The sequence below is a fragment of the Castor canadensis genome, chromosome 4 (genome assembly GCF_047511655.1).
Source record: "Castor canadensis chromosome 4, mCasCan1.hap1v2, whole genome shotgun sequence".
Lineage (NCBI taxonomy): Eukaryota > Metazoa > Chordata > Mammalia > Rodentia > Castoridae > Castor > Castor canadensis.
In genome coordinates this window covers 67,305,858-67,325,332 of record NC_133389.1, presented here as the reverse complement: position 1 = coordinate 67,325,332, position 19,475 = coordinate 67,305,858, and the positions used below count along the sequence as shown (strand labels likewise).

Genomic DNA, 19,475 nt, shown 5'->3' with positions numbered 1-19,475 from the left:
TGTGCATTGGTCAGATTAATTCCCTGTGTTCTCTTTTCTCCATCTCCCTTCCCCTCCCCTTTTCAACAGCTTTCGGTGGGTTGCCTCATGCCACCTTCATTCAGCTACATGGTGTATTTTGGCATTTTTCCATATCCCATCATTCTTTGTTTCTCTCCCTTCTTCCTTATCCCTCCTCCCCAGACAGTCCCTCTGTTACAGTCATGGTGTTGTATATATGCATGTATATCTCTTCATATGTATGTTAGGTCTTGATTCAGCATATGAGGGAACATGTGACCTTTGTCCTTCTGAACATGGCTTACTTTACTTAACATGCTTATTTCCAGTTCTATCCCTTTTCCTGCAAATGCTACATTTCATTCTTCTTTATGGCTGAATAATTCTCCATTATGTAAATATACCAAATTTCATTTTATGTGCTCATTGATTAGAGGGCATCTGGGCTGATTCCAAGACTTGGCTATGATGAATAGTACTGCAATAAGCATGGGTGTGCAAATGTCTATATTAATCCCAACTTACATTTCTTCAGCTATATCCCCAAGAGTGGAATCGCTGGGTCATATGGTAGTTCTATTTTTAGTTCAAGGATCCTCCATACTGCTTTCTGTGGTGGTTGCATTAAGTTTATCTTCTCACCAACAGTGCATAAGGGTTCATTTCCTCCACATCCTCCCTGGCATTTGTTGTTTTAATTGTTGATGCTAGCCATTCTGATTAGGATAAGATGGAATCTCAGTGTTGTTGTGATTTGCATTTTCTTCATGGCAAGGGATGTTGAACATTTCTTCATGTATTTGTTGACTATTTGCACATTTTCTTCAGAGAATTGTCTGTTCATATTGCCATTTATTAATTGGGTTGTTGGTTGGTAGTTTGTTCTTAAGTTTTTTGAGCTCTTTGTATATTCTAATTATTAATCCCTTGTCAGATGTAAATCAAACAAAGATTTTAAGATCATTCAAGGAAACAATCCGATAATATTTAAAATACTTGAATCTAGATATTATATTTAATTTTTATATATTGAACAGGTCAAAACAGAACTACATACATTTTCCGTATGGGAAATTTCAATGACTATTTGGTTAGCATTTCTTTTACATGCTTGGTTTTTTAGGATTCATATAGGGACTATATGAAGCATTCAAATTTGATTTATATATATTAAAATATATATATTTATATATACATTTGATTTATATATATAATATATATTTATATATGTATATATAATATATATATTTATATATGTATATATATTTATATATGTATATATATAATTTGAATGCTTCACTTAGTCTCTCTCTCTATATATACACACACACACACACACACACATCTATATATAGTGTATATTATTCCTGTAGTAAGGCTATAACTCAGGCTTGCAGAAAAGAAGTTTTGGATATTTAAAAATATTTCTTGTACATATACCCATATGAAAAACTTAATGCAGATATGACTGGATGTAAAGGCTTTCCTTCTTCCCATTTCTAGCTTTGTTTTCTTCTCCAAGTCAATACACAGAAAGATAAACATTTGCATGGGGCACATCAACTCTGAGTTGTCTTCCAACAGAGCCACACAGAAAATGATCAAACCAAAATGAGATGAAAAAGAGTAAACAGCATCTTTAAATTTCCTTTTAGGTCTGATGATTCATTCTAATTTAGGCCACCTTCTGATTCTTGTTAAGACTACTGTAACTTTCTTTTAAGTTCTTCTCAATTGATCCTATAGTTGTTGTTTATAGCTAATGTGCAGTATTTCTTTACCGGGATTCTCAAAATGGGTTTAAGTTAGTGGTAATTTACAAACCTTCAGGTATGGGAGAAAATGGAGACGAAATCTATAAATAGTTTATAGTGGTGAGAGTTGTACTATTATACATCCTACTATTAAAACTTGAGTTTCAAGGGAAGCAAGGAATGGACAATATAAAAGAGTAGATGCTATTCAGTGATGGGATCCTTCAGCACAATGATTTAACATACATATTTCATTCCTTGGGAAACTTTTATTCCAAAAATATAGATTTAGATGGATATGTAGGTAACAAATCAAGTGTTTCTCATCTTCTTTTCCTGTTAAGCTTTACTTTCAAATGAATTGGACTATCAGCATCAAGTTGAACACAGGCAGTCCACAGCACATTCTTCATCTTTCTGCCTAATGAAGAAGCCCTTCTATTTTCAAGTGCCTCCAGAGGAAAACTGTTATTCTGTGATATGTCATACATAATATTGCTGAGCATAAATCAAGTGTAGGGAGAATGTAGCACGGGTTTTCTCTCTAATTATTTGAAAAATGGTTATTAGACTAGAGTATTAGGAACTGTTCTTGTCCCCTGTAGTTCCTTTCCCTCTGAATTTGTGTACAATCAAATTAATCCAGTTAATATGGGGGAAATATGAGACACAGCTTCCTCAGTATAGAGAACTTAATCATTGTCAAATTCCATTCTTGTTCCTTCTTCTTTATCCATTCTAGGTCTTTTGCTGCATGATTCCTCCTGCCTCACCAACACCTGACATCCTTGTTGCTATAAAAGTTCTAATTCTTTCCCTCCCCAATCTTTTGCCTCTTTATTCTTTTTAGTTAATATCAGCATGACTTCAGCTGAAAAATAAGGATAATTCAGTTTTACGAAAATGACTGAGAACATACTAGACAAATGAATTTATGCTATTTACTTTACTGCCTTACTTGTCTCCGCTCTAACACATTCATATTCCCATTCAGCTTTGAATATCTCAAGATTCTTCACAATCTTTTCTGATGATGTGTATAATTTCATCAGAGGGCTGATGAATATTTGCACGTTTGCTTCTTCTTGAAACTGTGACCATCATTGTGTCATGACTATTCTGAAACTTACTAACAATCTTTTTCCACCAGTTGATGCCTGATTTTTAGTCTTTATTTTCTTTGATTCTCTAGTAACTGGAGCTCCCATCACCCCCTTCTTCCTGTTGTGGCTATATTGCTACTTTCATACTTCCCCAATGTCCCTTTCTGTCTTCTCCATTCCCATAAATATGATTGTTTCCAGGTCTCAGTCCTCAATCCACTGCTCTTATTTTTCCCAGGCAGTTTTATCTATGATCATTGAGGTATTAGGGAACATAACACTAAACTGGGCTACATCAGGGTGAGAATTCCAGTTCAGACTCTGCTGCTTACTTGCTAAATCATCCTAGGCAAATCAGTTCCCTTTCTAGGCCTTCATTTTCTCACATTTTTAAGTTAAAATAATGATAGTGACATGTACTTTCCATCATTTTTCTATGAAGTTTGTATATGTTACTGTATGTAAAAAGAATAAAAAACTTCAGTTTTGAAAGGAAATCTTTGAGGATAGGGACTATGATTTTCTTTTTTACATTAATGTCCTTAATGCATTAATACTAATATGTCCTTAATACTAATGTCCTCAATACTAACTTCAATTAGTCAATAATTAAATGATAAATAAATGACTCTGTTTATAAATAGATGTCTAGCTTTAAATGCTAATTATTTTGACATTCTAAAACCGATCCACTTCATTCAGTAAGCATTTCTAGACTACCTGCTTGGTAAAATGCACTTAGCTGTGAACTGTAAAATAACACCGGATAAATACACACATTATTCCAAGGAAGTCACTATCATAGAAATCACGAAATATTTGAACCTAAAAGGACCATAGGGTTCTTCTAGTTTAGCCCCCTAGTTTTATGCACTTGAAAAGTGAGAAATTGGGAGGTTTATAGCTTTTGAAAGTTAAAAGCCTATTAAGTAGGAAAGCCTAAACTTCTAACTATAAAATAGAGTGGGAAAGATAAGCATGTGTAAAAATAACTTAATTACGTGGCAGATTGTGAGATGTGCTTTGACAGAGACCCAAAAAGTGCTTCCATGAGTCTATGAAACTCTGTCCTATATTGGACAAGAGTCCCATTGTAAAGAACATCCAAGGTCACACTTTGCTATGTGATCTTGTGAAAGTTGTTTAAAGATTAAGATGAAGTTTTTCCTATTGTAAAAATGTGAAATAATAAAGACAATGCAATATCATATTTTAAACATAATAACTTAGTACAGTTATTTTTGTGACAACATTGTAGCATTCCATAAATATAAACAAATAAACCAGATTTCATTTTTAACACATACATGTGCTTGTATACACCCAAATATACTAGTAATTACTTTCAATGTAGATAGTTCCATTTTGTGATATATTTATCACAGTCTAGTAACAGTTGAGAAATCCCTGCTTCTAGGAATTAGAAGGCAGCATATCTAGGGTGGAGGAAAGCCTAGAAAAGAGATAAAATTGGGCTGGTGAGAAATGTATTTGAGAGAGGGAAGAAAGTTTAAAATTAAAGTGCATGAGGATTTATCTCCTCTTTATAGGTAGAAGTCTAGTTTAATATAATCTTAAGACCAAAGGAAAAAATAGAGCTGAATAAAAATGTATATAAAACCCCAGCTCAATGAAGAATGAAATTGAAGTCATGCCTTAAAGTCACATAACTTCAGTGGTATAGTTTATAGAGTCAGAAAGCACAACTTCCTGACATTGGCAAAGTCATATGTCTTAAAGTGTTGTGTAAACTATATTACATTGTCCAAAGTGTAAGTGGCAATTTATTCTTTTATAGAAAATCACCACTCTTTCTTCCTCCTACAATCTTTATTCATAGGGTTTATAAAACAGTAATTAAAATTATGCATCTTTTCTTTAAGTGGAGGGGAGGGATATGCAGAGCTTGGCTTACTTTGGCTTTGTAAAGAAGAAACAGGCTGTTCTCAGAGAAGTACTGTAATTTTTCACAGTTCTTTTTATATCAAAATAATAAATTGTTCCCAAGAAATCTCAGCTCTAGAATGGATACTGTAGATTAAAAATAGCAAATATTGTTGTGTATGAGGTTAAATCATTAGAACAAGGTAACACATTGCATAAAGAGTGTGTGAGATGGGTCAAAGATAATCTTCAAGTTTTTAGTACCTGACAGAGCCATTCACTAGTGAGGGAAACACTGGTGAAGTAGTGAGTTTGGTTCTACCATGGTCCGATGATTTTGAGACATGAGTGGATCTGCCAGTTACATGGGTGGATACATGCTATTGGAACTCATTTGAATTGGGAGGGCCAGAACATAGATTAAATATGATCAATTAAGGATAGCTGCAAATTCTTTGATAGCCATACTTTTGAGAGATCCATGTTCCCTTAAATCTGCGAGGTCTTCTTTTTATTTTTTTCTTTTATTATTCATATGTGCATACAAGGCTTGGGTCATTTCACTCCCCTGCCCCCAACCCCTCCCTTACCACCCACTCCACCCCCTCCCTCTCCCCCCACCCCCTCAGTACCCAGCAGAAACTATTTTGCCCTTATTTCTAATTTTGTTGTAGAGAGAGTATAAGCAATAATAGGAAGGAACAAGGGTTTTTGCTGGTTGAGATAAGGATAGCTATACAGGGCATTGACTCACATTGATTTCCTGTGCGTGGGTGTTACCATCTAGGTTAATTCTTTTTGATCTAACCTTTTCTCTAGTTCCTGTTCCCCTTTTCCTATTGGCCTCAGTTGCTTTTAAGGTCTTCTGATGGCTTTGACAAATAGCATATACTAGAAGTGATCTTTATGGAAATTTCCAGACCTAGAACTTTAAAAACTGGTAGTTTCTAATTCCTGTTTCTTAGACTAGTCCCTCAGTTGGTGATAACTATGATGTAAGATATCTGACTATCTGGAGACTACTATGCTATGAGGAAGTCCAAGTTTCCCATGTAGAGAAGTCATGAGCAGAAAGAAAGATGCTCAATGGACCTTCTCAATTCCAGTCATGCTACCCAGGTGCCCAGTGCGTGAGTGAAGAAGTTATCCTGGAATTTCTTATGACACAGTGGTAGAAAGTGCTGTTAAACCATCACCTGAGGCGTCATGGGAACCAGGAAATTCACCTACCAAGCTCACAGGTCTGCTTAGGTAATGTCTAGACAGATGTTGAAAGTGTCAACTGTTTTCTATTAGTTGCTAATGATAGGAGACAAACAGAAAACGATGATGTAAGATTATTCACTCTCCATGAGGAGTTTAAATGCAGTATACAAGAGCTACGTCTTGCTGTTAAACAAAATTAAATTATTTTTTATTTATTCCCAATCTCTTTCAGCAGAAGATTTCCAAAGTAATTCAGAGTATCAGGGCAACAATCAAGTCTGTGTGATGTCAGGAAAGCATGGTTTCTGGTAAAAATGAAACCAAGGGTATAATGAGGATGATTGCAAAACCCTGTGTGAGAATCTCCCGTGTAAGCTCATGCCTTGTGGATTGTCTTCATCAGGCAATATGGTTTCTAAAAATCTCAGTGAGTACTTGCAGATCCTCTTCTCATCACTAAATTTAATACATAATTTTGAATGAATGAGGTGATAGATCACACAAATGTTTTAGAGAAGTGGTTGGTGATCATCCTCTAATAAGAAGGAAGTGGATCACTGTTTCATATGGTGAAAAAAGTCAAAGAAGGAAGTAGGACATACTTCATAGATCTCTTTGGGCAGTGTCAAGCATAAATCAGGGTAATAGAATGTCCGAGATTCTCAGAAACCTGTTACCATCCCTGGCAGGGTTCCAATAGAAAGTCTGGAAATGGGCAAAAATTTCAGAACATGGGCTTCATCAGCACAGATGCTAAAATTGGAATGATCAAGAGATTGCATGACCCTTGCACAAGGATGACATGCAAATTCATGATGGGTTCCATATTTTTATTACTCAGCCATAAAGAAAAATAAAATTTGCAAGAAAAGGAATGGAATTGGAGATCATCATTTTGAGTAAGATAAGCCAAACTCAAAATAATGGAGGAGGTGAAGTTGTTCAAAGAATACTCTATGCATATATACAATTGCCACAATAAAACTCCTCATATTATTGTGTGATAATTCAAAAATGGAATAAAAGCATTTTTTAAAAATTTCTGAACATCCAGGTAAGAGAATAACATATGACTTTCAATTTAAGAAGCATAGTTCTGGTATCTGTGCCAATTGAGCGCATTCAGCCTCCAAGGCTCAAAATAAATTTGCTGCTAGTGAGATTTTTGGGCAAAATCAGTTGAATGCAATGCAGAAATGATTGGAAGAACTACTGTCATTGATTGGATCCAGGATCAAATTCTTATTACTTTTTAAATGATACTAAATTTTTTTTGATTGCTTCTTCAATCAATGAAAAAAATGTGGGTCAAATTTACTCCCTCATTATATATTTCTAAGAAAAATATTTGAGGATAAATAGTTATAAACAAGCATTCCCTAGTATACTTATTTGAGGTTATCATATTAAAGTATACTTACATGTTATTTATTTATTTATTTATTTTCTTTTATTATTCATATGTGCATACAAGGCTTGGGTCATTTCTCCCCCGTGCCCCCACCCCCTCCCTTACCACCCACTCCACCCCCTCCCTCTCCCCCCTACCCCCTCAATAACCAGCAGAAACTATTTTGCCCTTATTTCTAATTTTGTTGTAGAGAGAGTATAAGCAATAATAGGAAGGAACAAGGGGTTTTGCTGGTTGAGATAAGGATAGCTATACAGGGCATTGACTCACATTGATTTCCTGTGTGTGTGTGTTACCTTCTAGGTTAATTCTTTTTGATCTCACCTTTTCTCTAGTTCCTGGTCCCCTTTTCCTATTGGCCTCAGTTGCTTTTAAGGTATCTGCTTTAGTTTCTCTGCGTTAAGGGCAACAAATGCTAGCTAATTTTTTAGGTGTCTTACCTATCCTCACCCCTCCCTTGTGTGCTCTTGCTTTTATCATGTGCTCATAGTCCAATCCCATTGTTGTGTTTGCCCTTGATCTAATGTCCACATATGAGGGAGAACATACGATTTTTGGTTAAAGCATACTTACATTTTATTCTTTTGTTAGGGGTTGACGTTTTATGGACCACGGAATTACCTGACTTCATTTCTCCCAAACACTGAAGGACTGAAATTGATGTATACTGACAGGATGAGGTAAGGCATTTGAATTTAGCCTAATGCAGATAAAATACTTTCCCTATATATGGTGGGTCTTTCAGAATTAATATTCTTCATTTGGTATAAATAATTTCTTCCTAGTATCTTTTCTCTTCCTAGAGATGGAACTATAATGGAAGCAGAGAGAGAGAGAGAGAGAGAGAGAGAGAGAGAACTGAAAAATGTGAAAGAATGTAAAGTAGTAAATGAAGAAAATGTTTCTTTAAATTTTTCCACTATGTACCAATAGTTTGTCTTCCATTACTGATTATCATGCAATTGTATAGGTGTGTTAGTAAGCTTTTCGTTGCTGTGACAACATAGCTAAGAAAAAGAAGTTAAAGGAGAAAGGTTTACGTTAGCTCATGGTTTCAAAGGTTTCAGTCCATTGGAGGCTGACTCCGTGGCTTTTAGGCCCATGGCAAGGAGAAACGTCACAGGGAAATGGCATGATGGAGGAAAGCTTGTCGTCTCTTGGTGGCCAGAAAGCAGAGATAGTGAGTCCTTCAGAGGTACTCCCCCAGCGACCTACTTTCTCTATGTTGACCTCACATCCTAATAGTCCATTTAGTTATGAACTCGTCAACAGATGAAGTCAGAACCCTCATTATCCAATTACCGCTAAATACTGCCCCCAGCTGGAGAAAGGACTTCAACACACAAGCCTTTCATGCCATTTTTTTAATCTAAATCATAACAATTGTTATGCGTAACTTAAAAATTTCCTGTTTCTCTATTGAGTTGTTTTCTCTAGTTGGCTATTGGAAATAAATCTTCGATCAATACTTACATATAGTTCTTGGTGTGGAAATATGTTTTCATTTTCCTTGAATAAATATTTAGGAGTATGATGGCTATCATAGTGGTTACATATTTAACTTTTGGAAAATTCCAAACTCTTTTCCAAGGTGATTGCTCTATTTTACATTTTCAAAAATGTCCTTTCACCCTCTTCACAGTGTCTTTCAAAGAAGTTTTCAATTTTGATGGCATTCATTTTATCAGTTTTCACTTTTAAATATCATGAGTTTAGCGTTGTATTTCTATTTGGCCAAATTCGATTACAGAGATTGTCTCCTCTGTTTTCTAGAATGCATGTTAGATTTCATCAATGAAAATTTCCCTGAATACTGCTTTAGCTTCCAAACACTTCTTTATTTTCACTCACTTTGAAATACATTCTAATTTCCTTCTTGATTTCCTTTTTTTTTTTTTTTTGCCTCTGGGTTATTTAGAAGTATATTACTTATTCTATAGTATTGGGGGTTTTTTCAAATATTTTTATGTAATTGATTTAAATTTTAATTCTATCCTACAAGGAGAACATAATTTCTTGGACTTGATGCCCTTTGTTGTTTTTGTTTTATTTCTTTGTTCATTTTTGGTTTTATTTGTGGTGCTAGGATCGAACCCAGGGACTTTCATGCTAAGCAAGTACTCTACTAGTGAGCTCCTTTTAATTTCTTGAGTTTGGTTTTGGGATACAGTTAAGTTACTTTGAATTTATTAAATCATTTTAGTTCACTTAAAACTTGTTATTTGGAAACTGTGACATTTATTTGGATGCTTTTTGTGTAGGGAATGATTTTCATTTGTGGTACTGGGGTTTGAACTTGGGCCTCATGCTTGCTAAGCAGGGGCTCTACCACTTGAGCCACTTCACCAGCCCCTAGGGAATGATTCTTAACTAGCCATGATTTTTGCCGTAAGAGGACATTTGGAAATTTCCACAGACTTTTTTGATGGCCGGAACTGGGGTTTGGGTGCTGCTAGAATGTAGTGGGAATGTACCAGGTGTGCTGCTAAACATCTCACAACACACAGGACATCCTCCAGAAACAACTTTTCAGGACAAAATCAACATTGCCGAGGTTAAGCAACCCTGCTGTCTGCTCAAGGATATTTTCAGTCATAGAAACTTTTGAAAAAGTGTCTATCTTATTTGAGTTTCTTCTTTCAAGTTGGTCATGTCTGCTCTCCACCTCAGTACTAAAATACCTGGATATTTTTTATTCTACTCTAGCATTTTAAGTTAGCAAAACCACAAAAATTGGATACTGTTCTACCATAGTCAACTGGAGGAAAAGAGTTTCAGGGTTCCCAACATGTAGAAATGATAATGGTTGGGGAGATGGAAAAATTAATTACTTTGATTTGATCCTTGAAATTGTACTTGCATATAAATTATAATACTGAGCCCCAGGTGGGACTCATTCCTGATACCTCCTAGGTAAGCACTACAACTGTGGGAGAGAAGAAAAGAACTAGAACTGTTGCTCTATTCCCAGACATGCACAGCTAGGGGTGGAGGGTGTGAGTTCCCACTTCTGGGTGCTCATGCCCATCGGTTGATGTTGACCATAGAAACCTATAATGTTAAGGTATGTTCCTTGTGTTCCTAGTTTCTTCAGAACTTTTATCATGAAAGGATGTTGAATTTTGTCAAAGGTTTTTATGCTTCTGTTGAGATGAGCATATAGTTGTTGTCCTTGATTCTGTTTTTGTGTTGTATTACATTTATTGATTTGTATATGCTGAGCCATCCTTGGATCCCTGGAATGAAACCAATGTGATCATGGTGAGTTATCTTTTTAATATGCTGTTGGATTCTGTTAGCAAGTATTATATTGAGGATTTTCGCATCTGTCTGCATCAGGGATATTGGCCTTTAACTTTCTTTTTTGGATGCATCTTTACATGGTTTTGGTTTTAGGTAATACAGGTTTCATAGAATGAATTTGCTAGTATTCCTTCCCTTTGTAATTTTTTGGAATAGTTTGAGGAACTTTGGTGTTATTCTTTAGATGTCTGGTAATATTCAGTGTAAATCTATCTGGATCTGGGGTTTTGTTGGTTGGGAGACTCTTTATAACTGTTTCAGTATCATTGCTTATCATAGAACTGTTGAAGTTGTTTATGTCCTCTTGGTTCAATTTTGGTGGGTCATATGTGTTGAGAATTTTAGCAATTTCTTCATGACTTTGTAGTTTGCTAGAAAATAGGTTTTCAAAATATTCACACAATATTCTGGTATGAACTTGTGAACTTCATTGGTTGCCATTGTAATATTCTCTTTTTCATCTCTGATTTTATTAATTTGGGTCTTCTCCTTTCTTTTGGTTAGTTTGGCTAAAGGATTGATTTTTTTTAAAATCTTTTCAAATAACGAAGTTCTTGATTCACTATATTGTACTTTTGGTCTCCATTTTATTAATTTCTGCCCTACTTTTTATAATTTCCCTCCATCTTCTACATTTGGGGTTGGCTTCTTCATGTTTTTCTGAGTTTGAGGAATATGATCAGGTTGTTTAAGGTCTCATGATTTTCTGATATGGGTGCTCATGGCTTTAAACTTCCCACTTCAGATTGTATTTGCTGTGTCTCACAGGTTCTGATAAGTTGTGTTTTCATTTTCATTTGAATCTACAAATTTCTTTCTGTGTACAAATATATGTAAATGGAAAAATGAGACCCGTTGAAACTAAGAATGGTGTGAGATGGGATAAAGGTGAATGATGGAGGGGGTGAATTCAACTATGATATATTTAATATATTGTAAGAACTTTTGTAAATGCCACAATGTACTCCAAGCACAACAATAAAAAATTTCCTCAATGACCAACTGATCATTCAAAAGTGTGTTGTTCTATCTTAATGAGTTTGAATGATTTTCATAGTTTTCCTTGACAGTGATTTCTAATTTTATCCCTATATGGTCTGTTAGAATACAAGGGATTGTTCTGTTTATTGTTGTACTTGTTGAGATTTGCTTTATGACCTAGTATGGGATCCATTTTGGAGAAAGTTCTGTGGACTGCTGAGAATGATGTGTAGTCTATAGTATGGAATGCTCTATAGATGTCTTTAAATCCATAGTATTGTTTAGTTCTAGGATATTTGTTTTATTGTCTAGATACACTGTCTATTGATGAGATCAGTGTGGTGAGTTTTCCCAATACTGTTGTATCTGGACCTATCTTTTTCTTCATGCTCAGAAGTATTTAATGAATTTGGGTGCACCAACATTTGGTGCATACTTATTTAGCATTATTTTATTATTGCTTTATTTTTCCCTTTGTTTGTTTGTAGAGAACTTCTTTTCCTTCTGACTGAAATTTGCTTAAAATCTGCTTTGCCTAATATGAGACTAGTTATTACTGCCTGCTTGCTTTCAAGTTCCACATCCCTGAAATATCTTTTTCCAACCTTTCCCTTTTAGTTTTGGGTGACTTTGGTTTTGAGAGATGTTTCTTGTAGACAACAGATTGTTGGATCTTGCTTTTTGTTCCAGTCAGACAATCTGTGTCTTTTGATTGGAGAGTTCAGTTCATTTACATTTAGGGTTATGATTGAGAGATATTTACTGATTCCTACGTTTCTATTGGTTTTCTTTTCCAGGTTGACTCTAGTGTAATTACGCTTTTGGAGTTGTTTATTTTCAGGTCTTGCTGGATTACTGAGTTAATCATGCGTGATACTTTCCTAACTCTCATGGGTCCATCAAGTCTCCTTTTGGTTTTCCTGGCGTCTCATTTTTGTGACTGTTTTTCTTCTTCTTCTGTGTGAAATATTCCCTTAAGTATGTTCTCTAATGTAGAGTTGGTTGACATGAAATGCATTAGCCTATCCTTATCCTGCTATTTTTTGTTTCTCCATAAATATTGAATGATAGCTTTGCTGGATAGTATGCTTGGTTGGTAATTATTATTTCTCACAGATTGAAATATAGTCCTCCATGTTTTTCCTGGCATTCAGGCTTTGTGCTAAGAGGTATGTGGTGATTCTTATGTGTTTACCTTTGTATATAAGCTGGTATTTTGATCTTGCAGCTTTCAGTATCCTTTCTTTATTCTCTATCTTGGCATTTTAATTGATATGATGTGGAGTTGTTTTCTAATCATGTCAATTTAGACATGAAATACCTCCTGTACATGGGTGTCTATATCATTATGTAGACTTGGGAAACTTTCTGCTATGATTGCATTGAATATGCCTCTCATTTGTGTTTCAGCTCTTTCCCCTTTTGTTCATTTGCCAAGTCCTTACCTGTTGTGATCAGAGTATACATTTTTAATTTGTGATTGTCTTCAATCTTATCCTCCATCCCAGGTTTTTTTTCTTCTCCTTGATCATATCAAGGAGATACTAATATCTTCAGGGTTTTGGGGTTTTAATTCTAAAATTTCAACTTTTTTTTATAATTTCTATTTCCTTATTGAATTTCTCATCCTTCTTGCTGATCTTTCTCATATAGGCTTTGGAATGATTTCCTAACTCCACTTACCTGTTTATTTGAATCCTCATTGAGGTCATGAATCACTTTCAACTGTATGCTTCTGAATTCTGTATCAGACAATTCAGCCAATTCATTATCTCTGGATTCCGTTTAAGCATCTGTTGGGCTAAGTTTCTCTTTTACTTTCTCATGTATGTGGAGGACAGTGATTCAGTAATAAACCAAATATTTGTATAAGATAGTTGGGACGATTATGTCTCCCCAGTAAGGTTGTACGGGAACAAATCTCTGTTGCCTAGGACAGTGATCTGGGAGCTTAACACTGGTTTCACAGAATAAGAATTAGAAATGGAGTAATATAAGGGATGGGGTTGGATGATGAGGGAGTAGGATGATAGAGGGGGAGCTAGGTATAGGAGATAATAGTATGAGAGAGCATATGTAGAAACAGAGCGTGGTTTGGGAAATGAGGGAAAAAGTGAAAAGGTTGCAAATAAAGAAACCAATTTTTTTAAAAACAAGGAAAACAAATTTGAAGAAAAAATCTGTATTTCTTGTTGAAGTGTTAGTACTTGGCTAGGCTTTGTCCAAGTTACTGTCTGTTTGTTAAAGAACAACCTCAGAGTGTGGTGTTGCACCTCTGGAAGTTTTAGGCCTACCAGGCCAATTTTTCCAAGAAAGTTTTTAAAAACAGTTTCTGTTAATATATGCTAATCATACAGGGGTTTTCATTTCCATATGTAATATATATTTTACCCAGTTGGTTCATTCCCTCCATTGTTCTGCCTCTTCTCCCACTGTCCTTCTTGAAGTGACTTCAATGTTCATTGTTCAGTAGGGTTTTGGTATTTTACCTGTAAATACATTGTATTATAATCAGTCAATCCCCTTCTATTACTCTTCCTAACCCTTTTCTCCCTACCTGTACTCTTCAACAGTATTAATTGTGTTCTGTTATTTTACCCACGTGATGTATTTCAGTATTATTCACTCTATTATTATTCTGTTTTTCCTTCTCCCATAGTCTCCTCTAACAGTCCTGCTTTTGAAAACATTATAAATAAATATATATGTGTACACATAATGTGTGTTTATATACATAAATTTGTATGTATAACAGTAATACTTAATTTGTATTTGGATTTATCTTCCTCATATGAGAGAAAACAGGCAACCACTGTCTTCTTTTTCTTGGCTTAGTTCTCTAACATGATGTTTTCCAGGTCCACACATTTTCCTGAGAATGACAAAATTCCATGTTTTGTCTTCACTGAGTAATATTCCATCGTGTATACATACACACATATACATACATATATATGTATATATATACATGTAAATACTTATGGGAGGATGAATGGTGAATGAAGGAGATTAAGGGAAGGGAATATGGTTGGTGGACTTCACATACTTATACAAACTATAACAATGAAATTTCTTGCAATTGCTTTAAGCAGGGTGAGGGGGTCAAGTGGGAATGATGGTCAGGGCAGAAAGGGGTTCAAGCAGGAGATATGGTAGGGGTGGAGAGGGGGTAAAGGGGGAGAGGTGGTGGGGGTGGAGAGGGGGTCAAGCATGAAAAGTGGTGGGTGCAGAGAGGGGGTCAAGAGGGAGAGGTGGTGGGGTCAAGGACGAGAGGTGGTGGGGGTGGAGAGGGGGTCAAGGGAGAGAGGTGGTGGGGGTGGAGAGGGAGTCAAGCACAAAAGGTGCTGGGGTGGTGGGGGGTCAAGGGAGAGAGGTGGTGAGGGTGGATAGAGGGTCAAGGGGGAGAGGTGGTGGGGGTGGAGAGGGTCAAGCACAAAAGGTGGTGGGGGTGGAGAGGGAGTAAAGCACGAAAATTGGTGGGGGCGGAGAGGGGGTCAAAAGGGAGAGGTGGTAGGGGTAGAGGGGGGTCAAGTGGGAGAGGTGGTGGGGGTAGAGAGGGGGTCAAGGAGGAGAGGTGATGGGGGTGGAGAGGGGGTCAAGGGGGAGAGGTGGTGGGGGTGGAGAGGGGGTCAAGGGGGAGAGGTGGTGGGGGCAATCTAAGAAATAAATGCACAATATAAGCACATTCAGAATTGTCACAATGAATCCCCCCCGTACAATGAATATATTCTAAAAAAAGAAAAAAGAAAAACAGCAATAGGGAATTAGGATGAAAATGGTGGATGTATTTTGTATCCATATATGAAAATAGAACTATGTCAATGGGTTTCATTCTTCTAAGAAGGTAGGGAGGGGGAAGAGGGAGAGTCATAGAGGGGAAAATCTGACTAAGATACATTGTAAGCATTTATCACAATGTATCCCCCTCAACAACTATTATGTGCAAATAAAATAATTTTTAAAAACAGGTTACACTAAGGGGAGGTCACATACAAGAGAGGGAAGGTAAAAGAAGGAAGTTAAAAAAGTGAATATGGTTGATATACTTTGGATACAAGAATGAATATAGAATTTTTAGATCTATTGAAATCACCATAAGAAGGGGACTAATGTAGAAAGGAGAAAAATAGAGGGAATGAACCAATTCAGGATATAATACATATATACATGGAGATGTCATAATGAAACTTCCTGTATAGCTATCTTAAATAAGAGAGTAAAAAACATTCTATTGATTGGTACCAGTGTGTGTGGGAGGATATAAAGAAAGGGGTAAGAGAGTGAATGTGGTAGAAATATTATGTATGATAATGGAAAAATGAGACATGAATGCTGAGGTGGGGATACAGGAGAGTGATGGAGGTGGTGAATTCAACTATGATATACTGTAAGAACTTTTGTAAATGTTATGATATATCCCAGTACAATAATAATATGATAAAAACTAAGTTTCATTAAATAAAATGGGATATAAAGAAATAAGATTCAATGTTTTATTTCAAGGGTAACAGCTAAGTTAATGAATGATATGCTATGTATAAAACCATGATGCTAAGTATTGCTGACTCCTTTACATGTTCAATGTATTTGTGTTCTCCAAGTAAGCCTAAAATACAATGTTATAAAAAGGTATACCAAGTGGTATTCTCCAAATTAAAACTGTTAATGATGGTAGATATTTACAGGTTTGTGTACAGGTGTTCCCAATTGTAACTAGGAGTGTTTAATGGTACTAATTAATGTTATCCATTATAATTATCCTAAAATGCTATATGCAATAAAAATTGTTTTGACAATTGGTGAACATTTTTTAAAAATTCTAACAGTGACTATTTTAAGTGTTTTTGTCAGCTACAGTTTGGATCCTGTTCTAAGGCATTTACAATCAAACTCTCAGAAAATGTCTCTAGCAATTGTCTATTTCTCAAACATTTGTCTATTTAAATATTTGCTTTCATCAGTGTTGTTTTGTATTTTCCTTGTAAAACATTAACTGTTCTCTGTTGACATTTTGCAGAAGTACATCACAAATAGCATTTTTAAAAATGCCACCACATTACCTACAGAACAAAAACCTTAAACTTAAAAAATGGGTACCCTATCAGCCCAGCCTAAAAGCCACTTCTTCTAAACCTCTTGGCTTGCTTAAATTGTCCAAAAATGGTTTGTTTGTGTTTTTTGGCACTGACTCTCAAAACCGGCTGACGCTTTTCTCCTAATGTGAAATAACTTCAGATCATTTGGGGCATGAGTACCAATGAAGGACAATTAAAGCCAGATCAGAGTGCTTGGTCAGTGGATATCTTCAAAACAAAACTGCTCAGAAATGAGAGGAAATTTGTCAGAATAAAAATGTCATTCTGCACATTGTGGTGCATGCTTGTAACCCCTGTGATTAGAAGGCTAAAACAGGAAGATCATGAGCTAAGGCCAGCCTGGGCTACATAGTGAGTGCCAGGTCAATCTAAGCTATATAATGATACCCTGTATATAAACCAACAACAAAATGGAATTAATCCTGCCAGCCCTTCCAAAGTAAAGCCAAGAGGTTAAAAAGAATGGGTCGTTATGTGTGCATATTTTGAATAGGCAATTTAGAGGTTTTATTCTTAGCAATGAAATTTATTCCATCATGATGCATAAATTATTAATTGCTAATTTGGTATCATTTTTGTAAGGGTTATAAAGCATTAAATCTAAGGCTGGAGACCAATGAAACTTTGTTCTCCATAGCTCAATGTAGTATGTTGCATTCTAAACTTGTTTGAGGTCCTTTCAAACTAGAGCCTTACTACATATGCAGATGATGTTAAATTCTTAGGGTCTGTGGAGTACTGGGCCTCTGTTCAAAGGCATAGCTCTCCCAATTAAAGGTAAATTATCTAGGCCACATTGTAATTCTGGGGGAACTAACACTTGTCCCTAAGAAGATGGGCCTTCTTAAATTAGGGTCACCTAAAAATTAATAACTAGCTCATCTTATTTATAAATGACTGTTTCCTATACGATTTGGATTCCTGGCTTTGGGGTAGTAACAAAACCCCCTCATGAGGCAACCCAGGACCTGATTACCAATACCTGCAGAAAAGTTTGGAAAAAGCCTCATAAAACTTAAAGGCTTACTTTGAAGGATGATTTTCAATAATTTCTCTTTTAGTTAAAAAAAAAATTTTGATGTCTCCTGGTCCTGATTCTGGAAGCCTGTCAACTAAATTTTCTACCAATTAAATTTCCCTTGTCACCTCCTAAATTTAAGATAGGGAAACGATTTCTTGGATCCCTTTCCAGTTAGGGCCGGCACCCAAACTCAGCAGGAAGTAGCTACAGAAGACTGGACCATCGCCCCTCTGCACCCCTTTTAAGGTTAAAAGGGATCAAAGTCGTTTAGGGGTAAAATGAGGCAGGATAGATAGTGGAGGAAACAGGGAAATTATATTATTTTAATAAATATTCAAGATTAACTCAAAATGGATCAAGGATCTTAATATCAGACCCCAAACTCTTAAGTTGATACAAGAAAGAGTAGGAAATACTCTGGAGTTAGTAGGTATAGGTAAGAACTTTCTCAATGAAACCCCAGCAGCACAGCAACTAAGAGATAGCATAGATAAATGGGACCTCATAAAACTAAAAAGCTTCTGTACATCAAAAGAAATGGTCTCTAAACTGAAGAGAACACCCACAGAGTGGGAGAAAATATTTGCCAATTATACATCAGACAAAGGACTGATAACCAGAATATACAGGGAACTTAAAACTAAATTCTCCCAAAACTAATGAACCAATAAAGAAATGGGCATGTGAACTAAACAGAACTTTCTCAAAAGAAGAAATTCAAATGGCCAGAAAACACATGAAAAAATGCTCACCATCTCTAGCAATAAAGGAAATGCAAATTAAAACCACACTAAGATTCCACCTCACCCCTGTTAGAATAGCCATCATCAGCAACACCACCAACAACAGGTGTTGGCGAGGATGCGGGGAAAAAGGAACCCTCTTACACTGTTGGTGGGAATGTAGACTAGTACAACCACTCTGGAAAAAAATTTGGAGGCTACTTAAGAAGCTGGACATCGATCTACCATTTGATCCAGCAATACCACTCTTGGGGATATACCCAAAAGACTGTTACTCCAGAGGCACCTGCACATCCATGTTTATTGCGGCACTATTCACAATAGCCAAGTTATGGAAACAGCCAAGATGCCCCAGCACTGACGAATGGATTAAGAAAATGTGGTATCTATACACAATGGAATTTTATGCAGCCATGAAGAAGAACGAAATGTTATCATTCGCTGGTAAATGGATGGAATTGGAGAACATCATTCTGAGTGAGGTTAGCCTGGCCCAAAAGACCAAAAATCGTATGTTCTCCCTCATGTGGACATTAGATCAAGGGCAAACACAACAAGGGGATTGGACTATGAGCACATGATAAAAGCGAGAGCACACAAGGGAGGGGTGAGGATAGGTAAGACACCTAAAAAACTAGCTAGCATTTGTTGCCCTTAATGCAGAGAAACTAAAGCAGATACCTTAAAGCAACTGAGGCCAATAGGAAAAGAGGACCAGGAACTAGAGAAAAGGTTAGATCAAAAAGAATTAACCTAGAAGGTAACACCCACACACAGGAAATCAATGTGAGTCAATGCCCTGTATAGCTATCCTTATCTCAACCAGCAAAACCCCTTGTTCCTTCCTATTATTGCTTATACTCTCTCTACAACAAAATTAGAGATAAGGGCAAAATAGTTTCTGCTGGGTATTGAGGGGTGGGAGCAGGAAGGGGTGGAGTGGGTGGTAAGGGAGGGGGTGGGGGCAGGGGGG

General features: G+C 36.2%; 1 long non-coding RNA gene and 1 pseudogene across 1 annotated transcript; both read left to right on the top strand.

Moving 5' to 3' along the window:
* The first annotated feature begins 5,826 nt into the window (after positions 1–5,826).
* LOC141422537 (uncharacterized) lies at positions 5,827–19,224 on the top strand. The gene is made up of 4 exons (XR_012447157.1): positions 5,827–5,992; positions 6,183–6,374; positions 7,950–8,038; positions 16,660–19,224. It is a non-coding gene; the product is annotated as an uncharacterized lncRNA (long non-coding RNA).
* LOC141422858 (U6 spliceosomal RNA) lies at positions 6,681–6,779 on the top strand (annotated as a pseudogene).
* Positions 19,225–19,475: the final 251 nt, after the last annotated feature.